We start from the raw sequence: 12,500 nt of genomic DNA, 5'->3' as shown, positions 1-12,500 counted from the left end.
CTATCCCCCGAAAAGATGGTGGGCTGCAGGAGGAGGGCAATTTCCAGCCTGCAGTCCACTGGGTTCGCATTTAGATCAACCTAGGACTACTACTACAGCTCCTCCTCGTCCTCGTCCTCCTCCTCCTCCTCCTCCTACTTCTACCATCAGGGGGCTCTCTCAAAAATCAAATCAAATCGCTTGAAGAAGGCATCAAGGAACTGAGTAAGGGGGTGTACTGTATGTGTGGCAAGGTTATTTTGAGATAGGCTGCGTGCATCTCGAGATATAAACAAAAATAGTGACTGCTGTTATCTCCCTTATCATCCGCGGCCTGCATGCACACGCCACCCCAATAGTGTGCCTCTCTGTTGCACCCGGTAAAGTTCTAGAGCAACGTTGCAACACTGAGAAAAGCCGTATAATCTTTAAGGAAAACAGTACGTATCACACTCCACTCGCAAAATTAATCTAAAAGTGCACAGGTATAGTACAGGTTGATTTCAAGTTGCAGTGAATTGACCAGACTGGAAAATTATGCCAACAAATCGATTTTTTTTTTTTTTTAATGCAAAGAAGCAGTGGAGTTGGTAGAGACGATGAAGGAAGATTGAAAGTCTTGCATATTCTTTTTCAAATATCCATATATAGGTGTATTTCCGCCAATGATTTATGCTGATCTATGGAAATCATGCTCAGTGAAAAGACACAGCAAGTAAGTCAGACCAAATTTGCCACATTAAAAAAAAATCCATATATAGATTTAATTCTGCCCCTCCCCCTAAAAAAAAACGGAACTCAAAAATATCATTGTAATCTGAAATAATTGTTACAGAGCAGGTTTGCATGGATTAAAAATAAAGGATAACAGTTGAATTATTATCCCTGTCAGCCATTTTGGATTTCTGGGAGGGATTTTCATGGCCCAACAGCCTCCTCAGCCCGACGATGTGGAAAGTATTGCGTTCTTCCTTCCTCTAAGCGATTTCATCTAACTTAATGACGAATGAAGAAGTGAAGGAACGTTGTGGGGTGGATTTGGATGTGGCTGAGGAAATTAGGAGAAATACACTGAGGTGGTTCGGACATGTGGAGAGAATGGAGAATGAAAGACTGACTGAGAGGGTGTATGTAGGTGAAGTGGAGGGAGGGAGAGGGAGGGGAAGACCGAGGATGAGGTGGAGGGATGGAGTTGAAAGGTATATGAGGGAGGGGGGAGTGAGTTGGGGGGAGGGCAGTCAAAAGGTGGGTGACAGAGCGACTTGGAGGCGTTTTGTTTGCGGCAACCATTTGCGGGATTAGGGCGTCGGGCTATAGATAGATAGAAGGGTATCTATTAGTGAAGGGGTTGAAGAGAGGTCACATCTAAGCAATTAAAGGTCAAAGGTCACTTCTAAGCAATTAAAGGTCAAAGGTCACTTCTAAGCGGAATTTAATGACCTACAGATAACAAAGATAAAAAAGTACAATATGGCTTGTATTCTTGTCGGGTGTGGAAGCTCCCTAACACCTTTTCCTAAGCGATTTATTTGGCTGATTACACGTCACTCTCCTTCTCCGTGTTACATTCTAAAACCACCATACTCTGCTTAGATAAAGTGCAAAGGGATATTAGCTAACCATATCCAAAAATAAATCGCTAAGGAAAAGGTGTTAGGGAGCCTTCTTAACTGATGAGAGAAGGGGTTTATAGGGGTTCAGTTAGTGAGGGATGGGCTTTGAAATTAAGATTATGAATTTTTCTTCGCGCCGTCTCAAAATTTCTCTCTAGCAACAAATTCTGTAAAAACCAAGGAAGTTGAATATATGACGTGCGTCGTATGAGTTGCCTTGACGTGCTATCTGTACCCCCGGCAAGGATGTCATGTTTTAGCCAACGTTGGTTTGTTTGTCTGTTTGTTAGTCTGTCGGCAGGACTATTAAGAAGTTATGACCGGATTTTGATGAAATTTTGTGGAAGGGTGGACCATGGGCCAAGGAAGAAATTATTAAATTTTGAAACGGATTCTGATCCGGATCCTGTATCCACGGATCAGAATCCCGACCTGGATTCATATCCACGGATCCGGATACTAATCTCAGTGTGGAAAACCAGGAGTGGTGGTCGATGCATAGTCCTTTCACCTTAAGTTGGCCCAGATTTTCGTCCTTTTGCAGTGTATTTCACGTAGCTCAGTGGTAGAAAATGACAGTACAACGGCTCAACATCCTCCCCATTGCACTTCTTCGTTACTAGCATCATGCTGTTAATCTCTTGTTACACCTCAGTCGTCAAGATGGAGAGAAGTCAGTTTTAGGCCAAGTTAGAGTGAAAGGGGTATAGTAACAATCCTGAATCCACACATACGTTACAAGTATTTCCTCTTCACCTCATCCATGGCCTGGTTACTGCCTCTCCCTCACAGGTATAATTAGGAGGAATAATAAGGAGGAAATACGGATAAAATAAGGATATAATAAGGAGGGAAAAAATCTGTCTCCCCACATCCCATCATATCGTCCTCCTGCCTTTCCTTGTCTCTCTTATTCCTTTTCATAACCTCTCTCAAAACTGTCCAAAATTCCTCCCCAACACTGATAGACAATTTTGAAAAGATAGATATACCGCTTCTCCCTCCTCCATCCTTTCATACCTTCCTCCTAACTTTTTCTTTCACCCCGTCTATATTAATTGCAGCACGTTTAGGTTTCTTAAAAAATGGACGGGTCTTGATGTGACTTCCTCTTTATTTAATTGTGCTTAGAAGGAACGAATTTGTAGCCATTCAGCCTTGGGTTCCTTTTCCTTTTCCTTTTATATATATTGTAAACATAGTAGCAGAGTTATATATGTCCACCCATCTCAAAATAAATCGCTCTTGCAGGTCATTTAAGTCCCTGTGGAAGGTTCCTGAGGCAACCCCATAGTCAACACCTGCAACACATCAACATCAGCTGCAACACTAGCAACAACTGCATCAACAACAACAACAGTCATGGCTCGAGGCGCAGTGGTTGGTAATTCTGTCAATATTGGTGTGGTAGTGTGAGGTGTGGCAGTGTGTGGTGTGGCAGTGTGTGGTGTGGCAGTGTGTGGTGTGGCAGTGTGTGGTGTGGCAGTGTGTGGTGTGGCAGTGTGAGGTGTGGCAGTGTGTGGTGTGGCAGTGTGTGGTGTGGCAGTGTGTGGTGTGGCAGTGTGTGGTGTGGCAGTGTGTGGTGTGGCAGTGTGTGGTGTGGCAGTGTGTGGTGTGGCAGTGTGAGGTGTGGCAGTGTGAGATGTGGCAGTGTGTAGCGTGACAGTGTGCTTTGTGGGAGTGTGAGACTTGGCAGTATGGGGTGTGGCAATCTGAAATGTAGTAGTGTGTGGTCTGTGTGGTCATTAGTAATTATTATATTTATTATTATTATTATTATTATTATTATTATTATTACTATTACTAATATTATTATTAACCGTCCCCGCCCCGGAGGGGCTCGGGGACGGGTACTGTTTTCACTCAGCTTGCCTGTTTGACTGGCTGTCTGTCAGCCTGTCTGTCTGTTTACGACTTTATGCGAAAACTACTTGTGAGATTTTTACTAAAATTACAGGGGTGATGGGCTATGACCTTCTGATCACGTGATTAAATTTGGGGACAAATTGGGCCAAGACCCAGGCTGTAGGTTGAATACATAAGTAAACAGTCGGGGACAGGTATTTTTTTTTTTTTTTGCCATACCACCTTTCAAATTCGTTATATAGACAAGAAATCAAAACCTACAGGAGCATCCTACAAATCTGCATCCTATACCATGCCTCATTACATCAGTGGGGTCACCCCCCTGTTAGCGATAGGAGGGTCACTGTCAGGTGGGTCGGGCCTGAAATTTCAAATTGGCATAAAATCGTCAATTTTCGCCCGATTTACTCCAAATTTGATATGTGACATCTTTGACTACTGTAGATATCCTGTCGTGCTTATTCGTCAACATTAAAATGACTGCCGAGGACGGGTTTGCTGTGCCTTGGCACCGCATCTTAATATTATTAATATCATCATAATACTTCTTCAGATATGCGGGAATTACTTGACGCTGCCAGTACCAATCATTGTAGGGGTTATCGCACTGGTGGCACTTATTGGCGGGGCTATTACGACGGGGATTGGCGTTTACGTTAACTGCTACTACGATCATGAGGTCTGCAACTCGGCACACGTCTGCTTTTGGACCGTGGACCGCTACGAGTACTGCGACAAGTATCAGCAGTGCATGATGGCTTTCGGTATCACCAGCATCGTCATTTCCGGTAAGGGGGATGACTCGGGAGTCCACGTACAGTTCTATGCAATAATTCTCGTCCCTCTTTCTTTCACTTCACAATATAATGCTTTTTGTCAGTTTATAGTTAGTTAAAAGTAGATATTTAACCAGCCAAAAATATTATAGTGACTTCATGCAGCCAAACTAGCCAAAAATATCATAACTTCATTCAGCATCATCCAAATTTGCCAAAAAATTGTAGTGACTTCAAGCTTCACCTAAATTTAAATTATGAGTTGCTGAGGTCCAGAGCCCATACACTCGTCACATAAGGAGGTTCCCTAGCACCTTTTCCATGGCTATTTATTTTTGGACACGGCCTTTTAACTGGTTCTGTATGTAATTTTGTTTTAAGGGAATAGTGATATTAAAATGATGTATCACAGAAGGAAAGGTATAATAAGCAAAATAAACAGCTCAGGAAGAGGTGTTAGAGTGAGAAGAACAGGAAGGTTTTTGGATGGAAAGGGGTTGTGTAGATCAGATAGGCTACAGTACTCATTGTTAGGTCTTTAGTGGAAAAGTTTCTAGAGAAGGGAAAGACGTTGTATGCGGCCTTCATGGATTTGGAGAAAACATATAACACGGCGGATAGGCAAGGATTGTTGAAAGTATTAAGAATACAGAGAGCAAGTGGGACGTTGTTGAATGCCGTGAAGAGTATGTATGGGGGTGCTAAGGCTGTAGTGCGTGTGGATAATGAACTGAATAAATTTTTCTATTTGAATGTTGGATTGAAACAAGGATGTGTCATGTCTCCATGGCTGTTCAATCTGTATATGGATGGGGTTATAAAAGAGGTACAAGGTAGGGCATTGGATGCTGGAGCGACTCTAATGAGAGAGGGCAGTGTTTGGAAACTCCCTGTACTGTCGTTTGCAGATGATACTGTATTGTTAAGCGAAGACGAAGGGGAACTGTAAGGTTTGGTGAATGAGTTTGGGAGAGTGTATACGAAGCGGAATCTAAAGGTGAATGTAGAGAAGAGTAAAGTTATGGTCTTCGAGAGAAATGAAGCCACTGAATGTACAGTGAGGCTGGACGAGGAGGAAATGGAAACTGTGAATGTCTTTAAATACTTGGGTTGTGTTTATGAGTGAAGATGGAAGTTTAGAAGTGAAGTGCTTGCAAGGGTACAACAGGGAAGAAAGGTTGTTGGTTCTTTGAAAGCAGTGATAAGAAACAGGGAAGTGATAATGAAAGTAAAAAAGTCGCTGCATGACAGTATTGTGATACCAACCCTAACGTATGGAAGTGAAGCTTGGACCTTGTTGGAGGGACACAAGTAAAAAGTGAGAGCAGTGGAAATGCGTTATTTTGAGAGGAGCATGTGGAATTACATGGAGAGAGAGACTGACAATTGAGAAAGTGAAGGAGCGTTGTGGTGTGGATGTGGACCTGACAGGCGTTAGGAGAGATACAGTGATGTGGTTTGGCCATGTGGAGAGGATGGAGGGCGAGAGACTAACGAAGAGAGTGTATGTGAGTGAAGTGGAGGGGGGGAAGAGGGAGGGGGATGCCGAGGATGGATGGAGGAATGGAGTGGAGAGGTATATGAGAAAGGGGAGTGTGAGTTTGGAGCAGGGCAGTGTAATGGCATTGGACAGGGCGACATGGAGGCGATTTATTTGTGGCCACCCATTGCGAGATTAAGGCGTCTAGCAATAAATAGATAGATCTTCTTTCTTTTTCCAGCGGGTTTCCTGATTGCAGCGATGGCCCTCTGCATTAAAATAAGAAGGACCCCAGAAATCCAGCCTACCTTGCCCCCGTCTCAAGCCTTCACAATCGCCGTGCCTGGGTCTTCAGCCTACGTTAACCCTTCAGCCGTCGCCACCACCACGACGTACACTGCCCAGTACCACATGCAGCCCCCTGTCCACTACCCCTCCCAGTACCGCCGATAACTTTCTCCTCTACACCCCAGTTAAAGATGTACTGGTATTTCTGTCTTTACACCTGGCACCAATACCAGGCTCCATCATATACCAGTTGAGTGAGAAGTATACCCCAGTCAACACAGACAATCCCATACTCAGTTGCTATACCCATACCAGCCATGAGTAATTTCTTGACTATTAAATATCACATGTACTGACTGGAAAAATTGTTTTGATTATTTCACGTAATTTGTTATAGGTTTTTGGGTGCTGAATGCAAACACGAAGACCATTTTTCTAGATAACGCAACATTTTTTCACAAACCCCATTTTTTTAGTTTTAAGTCATAATCTTTTTTTTTCTCTCTCTTTTTAAATCAATCCGCACTATATGATTATCTTCATATGGATATTTTACTACAGTGATATGTTTGAATTTTGTATTATCTAAAATTAAAATCCATATTTAAAACAACACAGATATTCCACTTGATAATAAGCCAAATATTGCTGGAACACAACACACTGATGAGTCAAATCGTTATTGGAGTGCGGCAAACACATCTCTCAGTGCGACTCAGTTGACTAGTGTGTTTGTAGATTACTTTGTGACTCAGTTGACTAATGCGCTTGTAAATTACTTTGTGACTCAGTTGATTAATACGCTTGTAAATTACTTTGTGACTTAGTTGATTAATGTGTTTGTAAATTACTTTGTGACTCAGCTGACTAGTGCGCCTGTAAATTACTTTCAGACTCAGTTGACTAGTGCGCTTGTAAATTACTTTGTGACACAGCTAGTTGATTTGTGCGCTTGTAAATTACTTTCGGTGGAGTGTTTCTTTTTCTGTCGTAGTGATATTTATTGAAAATTGAGTTTTTTTGCACTGACCCTTGGTTTATTGCACTGTCGTAAGTGGCCTAGAGCAGAAACTTGGCGGAGACTAAAATGCGCAGGAATGGAGACTGTTTATAGAATCATTTAAAAGAAGCCTGAATGGGGTACTTCTTCCTAATGGTAATAAATATGCATCAATACCTGTCGCTTATTTTGTGCATTTAAAAGAAACGTACCAGAATTCGACAAATCTTCTTCAGAAAATCAACCGCAATGAACACTACTGGTTCGTACGAGGGGACTTGAATGTTCTGTGCATCATACTGGGTCGGCAGTCAAGGTAGACAAAATTTCCATGATTTCTCCGTAGGTGGGACAGCAGTGCCAAGGATTTACACTGGGTTCAGAAAGAATGTCCAAACAGAAAAAAATCTACAGCCTGGTGCCAAAAACACCAGACCTAGCTTCGAGAATCAAGATAAAATGCTGCTGCCACTGCTGCATATAAACCTCGAATTAATGATGTAGTTTGTCAAAGCTCTATCTTTTTTCTGTTTTTTTTTTTTATAATGTGAGGAAGAAGGAACCAAAGGCAATGAGCCTGCAAAACTGTTCCTTCCGAGAGAAAAACAAAATACAAGAGAGAGCCAAATTCAAGATCCATTCATTTCGAGATGCCTGGACACACTGCGTTTGAAAGACTGGAGATCACAGGAAGCAGGAAATACAGACAGAGGGAGACAGTTCCAGAGTTGACCTGTTGCATAAATGAAGGACTGGGAGTAACGGTTAACTCTTGCATTAGAGAGTTGGACAGAAAAGGGGTGAGAGTTTGCTGCTAGACGGGTGCTACGCGCCCGTCATAGAAGTGGAGGAATGCATGTAGACAGTTCAGAGGACCTAGAAATGGAACCTGTTTTATGTATTTTTGCCTAAAGTTTCCTGGTTTGTCTGAAGCTAAATTGAAAGGGCGTATTTACTCGACCTGATATTAGAAGACTGATTTCTGACGTAGAATTTTATAGTGTGATAAACGACCTGGAACGAGAGCCTTAGGTATCAATCGAAGAAGTAATTTATAAGTTTTTTAGTTAACAAAAAGGATCCAAATTACAAAGATATAGTGAGAGGTTTGTTGGTCAAGTTTAAGGAGTTGAGTTAGAACATGAGTCTGAACGTTCGCTCTCTGGATATGCATTTAAAATTTCCCCCTGACAATCTTCGTGCGGTGAGTGAACAACAGGGCGAAAGATTCCATCAGGATATCAAGGACGTCGCAAGTAGGTACCAGGGACGTTGGGATGTCAGTATGATGGCGGACTACTGCTGGGTAGTTCACAGGGACGCACCAAAGAAAGTGTACAAACGATGGTCCACAAAACGAAGTATTGGAAAAGAAAAAATGAGGAATTACAAAAACTACGAGTAGAGAAATTATATGTGAGTCATGGAATATATAGAGCTGTTTCCTTTGTATATATGTTAAAAAAATTACATTGACTAAATATTTTCATTTTCAGTTAATTTAGAACAATATTGTATGGATCGACTGAAACATTTAATTTCCTATATTGTAATTAAATTTCTTTAAATTTTGTATTAAAATGTGATGTGATGGAAATATTCTAAATGTATTTTTTTACGGTGTTCATACGTGCAATAAAAAATAAATACTCAAAATTAAACTGTTTTTAATGTTTTAATTTTACAGACCTAAGACATCCTTCCTAGGCTGAAGAAACTCATTGGAAAAAGCAAAGAATATAATAATAATAATAATAATAATAATAATAACAATAATAATAATAATAACAACAATAATAAGTGCTAATAATAATAATAATAATAATAATAATAATAATAATAATAATGTCCCAGAGATGAATGAATCAACATGTTTACAAGTATATTTTTATGACACAGGCAGCTGACCACCAGAATTTTATCTGAAGGGATGTGAGTCGACATATCTAGAATTTATTTTTGCCTCTAGATTCTAAGCCAGAGTGTTTTTTTATGCCCTAGATCTAGTAAAAATGTGTTTGTCTTAAAAACAATCATCTCTGGTAGAAAATGTAAACTCAGAGGTAAACAGATTCTTTAAAGTTTACCCTGAGAGACTTGGACTGAAAATGGGTGTAGCCTGTTGTGTTTACCTGGTCATTAGGCTTTTAATTAGCAGTAATAATTATGTACATCAACATTAATTACCTTGATGTACTTATGCAATTAAGGACCTATTAAAGTCAAGGGATTTTTTCAAAGAACTTTCTCTATAATGATTTTTTTTTTTTCAATTATTTTTAGACGGTTTTGGAGATGCAGGAAAATATCTTAAGAATTAATTAGTTTCTTGTACACCTGTGAGTCAGTCAAGAAAGCTTCCTAACACCTCTTCCATAGCGATTTATTTTTGGATACTCTGATTCATATACCCATGTTCGTTATTTAAGCAGAGTATGGTGCCATTGAAAATATTTATGTTACACAAAAAAAATAGTAAGGCGTAATAAAAAAAATAAATCGCCTAGGAAAAGGTGTTAGGGAGCTAAGACCTTAAAATCCGAATACACTTGGCTGTCCACTAAGCTTACTTTTTTTTTTTTTTATTATTTTATTTTTGTACGAGGAATAACTATGGCTAATCCTCTAATCCCAAATTCCTCGCCAGCTTCGCCAATCGCCAATCCCTACCTACACCCACGCGAATTCCTGACACCGCATAAATTCCCACGGGTATTTAATGCTCATAAATTCCAAACCCACTTCTAACTAATTCCCCAATCTCTCACCAATTTTCAGCCACCAATCCCCAATCTTACTACTTTTCAGCCCCACCAATTCCCAATCTCACCAATTCCCAGTCTCTCACCAATTCCCAATCCCACCTATTCCCAGTCTCACCAATTCTTAGTATCTCACCAATTCCCAATCTCACCACTTCCAATTTCACCAATTCCCAATCTCGCCAAATTTCAGTCTCACCAATTCCCAATCTCACTAATTCCCAATCTCACCAAAGCCCAGTCTCACCAATTCCCAGTCTCTCACCAATTCCCAATCTCTCACCAACTCCCAATCTGTCACCAATTCCCAATTTCACCAATTCCCAATCTCGCCAATTCCCAGTCTCACCAATTCCCAATATCACCAACTCCCAATCTCGCCAATTCCCAAGCTCACCAATTCCCATCTCACCAATTCCCACTCTCTCACCAATTCCCAATCTCACCAATTCCCAATCTCACCAATTCCCAATCTCGCCAATTCCCAGTCTCACCAATTCCCATTCTCGCCAGTTCCTAACCTCACCAATTCCCAATCTCACCAATTCCCGGTCTCTCATCAATTTCCAATCTCACCAATTCCCAATCTCGCCAATTCCCAGTCTCACCAATTCCCAATCTCGCCAGTTCCAAATCTCACCAATTCCCAGTCTCACCAATTCTCAATCTCACCAATTCCCAATCTCACCAATTCCCAGTCTCACCAATTCCCAATCTCGCCAGTTCCTAATCTCACCAATTCCCAATCTCGCCAATTCCCAATCTCACCAATTCCCAGTCTCACCAATTCCCAATCTCGCCAATTCCCAGTCTCACCAATTCCTCATCTCGCCAATTCCCAGTCTCACCAATTCCCAGTATCTCACCAATTCCCCAATCTCTCACGTGGTTCATAATTACACGCTGCCAAACAAACTAGTAATATCATTAGTATTACATTTCATAGTAACTTCATTACTTTGTCCCAAGAGATATGTTTTTCATGTATTTCATTTAATATTAACATCAGGAAAGGTAAAACACACACACACACACACACACACACTTGCATGTCATTTAGTATCATCATCGGTAACACACACACACACACACACACACACACACACACACACTTGCATGTCATTTAATATCAACATCGGTAGCGGTAACACACACACACACACACACACACACACACACACACTTGCATGTCATTTAATATTAACACAGGTAACGGTAACACACACACACACACACACACACACACACACACACACAGACACACACACACACACACACACACACACACACACACACACACACACACACACTTGCATGTCATTTAATATCAACATCGGTAGCGGTGACACACAAAGAGAGAGAGAGAGAGAGAGAGAGAGAGAGAGAGAGAGAGAGGGAGAGAGAGATTCAGGTCATGTCCGAAGCAGTAACAGAGAAGAATGAAGCAGAGAGAGAGAGAGAGAGAGAGAGAGAGAGAGAGAGAGAGAGAGGAGAGAGAGAGAGATTCAAGCAGCATGTCCGAATCAGTAACAAAGAAGAATGAAGCATAGGAAGAGAGAGAGAGAGAGAGAGAGAGAGAGAGAGAGTCAGGCGTCATGTCCAAATCAGTAACACAGAAGAATGAAGCCTCGAAACCTCCCTATTTATACGCCTCAGTAGCTCAATATTTCTACTTAATTGGGTGAGTACCAGCCAATTAAACCCATTAAAAAATCCAATTACGTATTTTTCATTTCACTCTTTCTCCAGACGATTTTTGCAAACAGGAGAAATTTTGAACTGGGGGGGGGGTTCGATACAGCCTTCATTAAGATTTCGAAACACTAGACTTCGATTGAGTTGAAATATAAGTAAATCAAAAACGTCATCAAACTGAAAGGGTCATGGTGTAATGTGGAAAATAAATCGCTTGGTAAAAAGTGTAAAGGTATCTCCAGTGTCAATATAAACATGAAAAACAGGACCCAAATAACTCAGAAATAGCTTACCACTTTCCTTTTTCCCCAGCATGTGGTCCGCATCCCCCTCCCCGACACTACCCATCCACACTGATCTATGGACGGGCTTGACGTGGTGATCCGGGATAGTTTGCGAGGTTGTCGGCTTGTTTAGGGGTGGAAATGAGGTCGTTTTCCTCCTGTTTCCTGTGAGATTCTCGACGCTACGGGCATCCTTAATCTTTCGGCTCAGATTACGGTATATGCTTAACTCTTGCTAAAGCCTTTCTTGACTATAGTAGAGATTATTAACAGGAAAGTTCATAAATGTCCAAAATAATCCTTTAGTGGGTTGTTAGAGGTATAAAAAATATGAGACAGTTACGTAATGGCAACTGCAGGTACGTGAACCATCCCGCATGTAGGGCAACTCGTCAAACCTAATTATTTCTTTGAAACACTTTAATTCTAACTACTACAATGGCACACAGATGTTTTCATAATTCTGTATCGCAAATTCGTTCCACAATAGCACTCCTGAATTATGTAAAACGTAGTGGAAATGACAAAACCGCTAAACTAACCGCAAGCGTGAGATGCATCAAAATTCTCGATGTCATTGGCAGAAATTACTTCACAAACTCTAGCAATTTTCATTTTTCCAGCTTCTACAATGGTGCATAGACAGTTTCATATTTCCATCTTATTTTGACACCATAATACTGCTCTTAGATTACGTAGAAATTGATGAAATAAAGTAGGAAAATTGCTTAACTGGCAAGTGATGTGCATAGCCACT

Source organism: Coenobita brevimanus, chromosome 110 (genome assembly GCF_032717465.1).
Source record: "Coenobita brevimanus isolate Jiangsu-jjx chromosome 110, ASM3271746v2, whole genome shotgun sequence".
Taxonomy (NCBI): domain Eukaryota; kingdom Metazoa; phylum Arthropoda; class Malacostraca; order Decapoda; family Coenobitidae; genus Coenobita; species Coenobita brevimanus.
The sequence above is the reverse complement of the archived record's forward strand: the minus strand, read 5'-3'. Positions refer to the sequence as shown.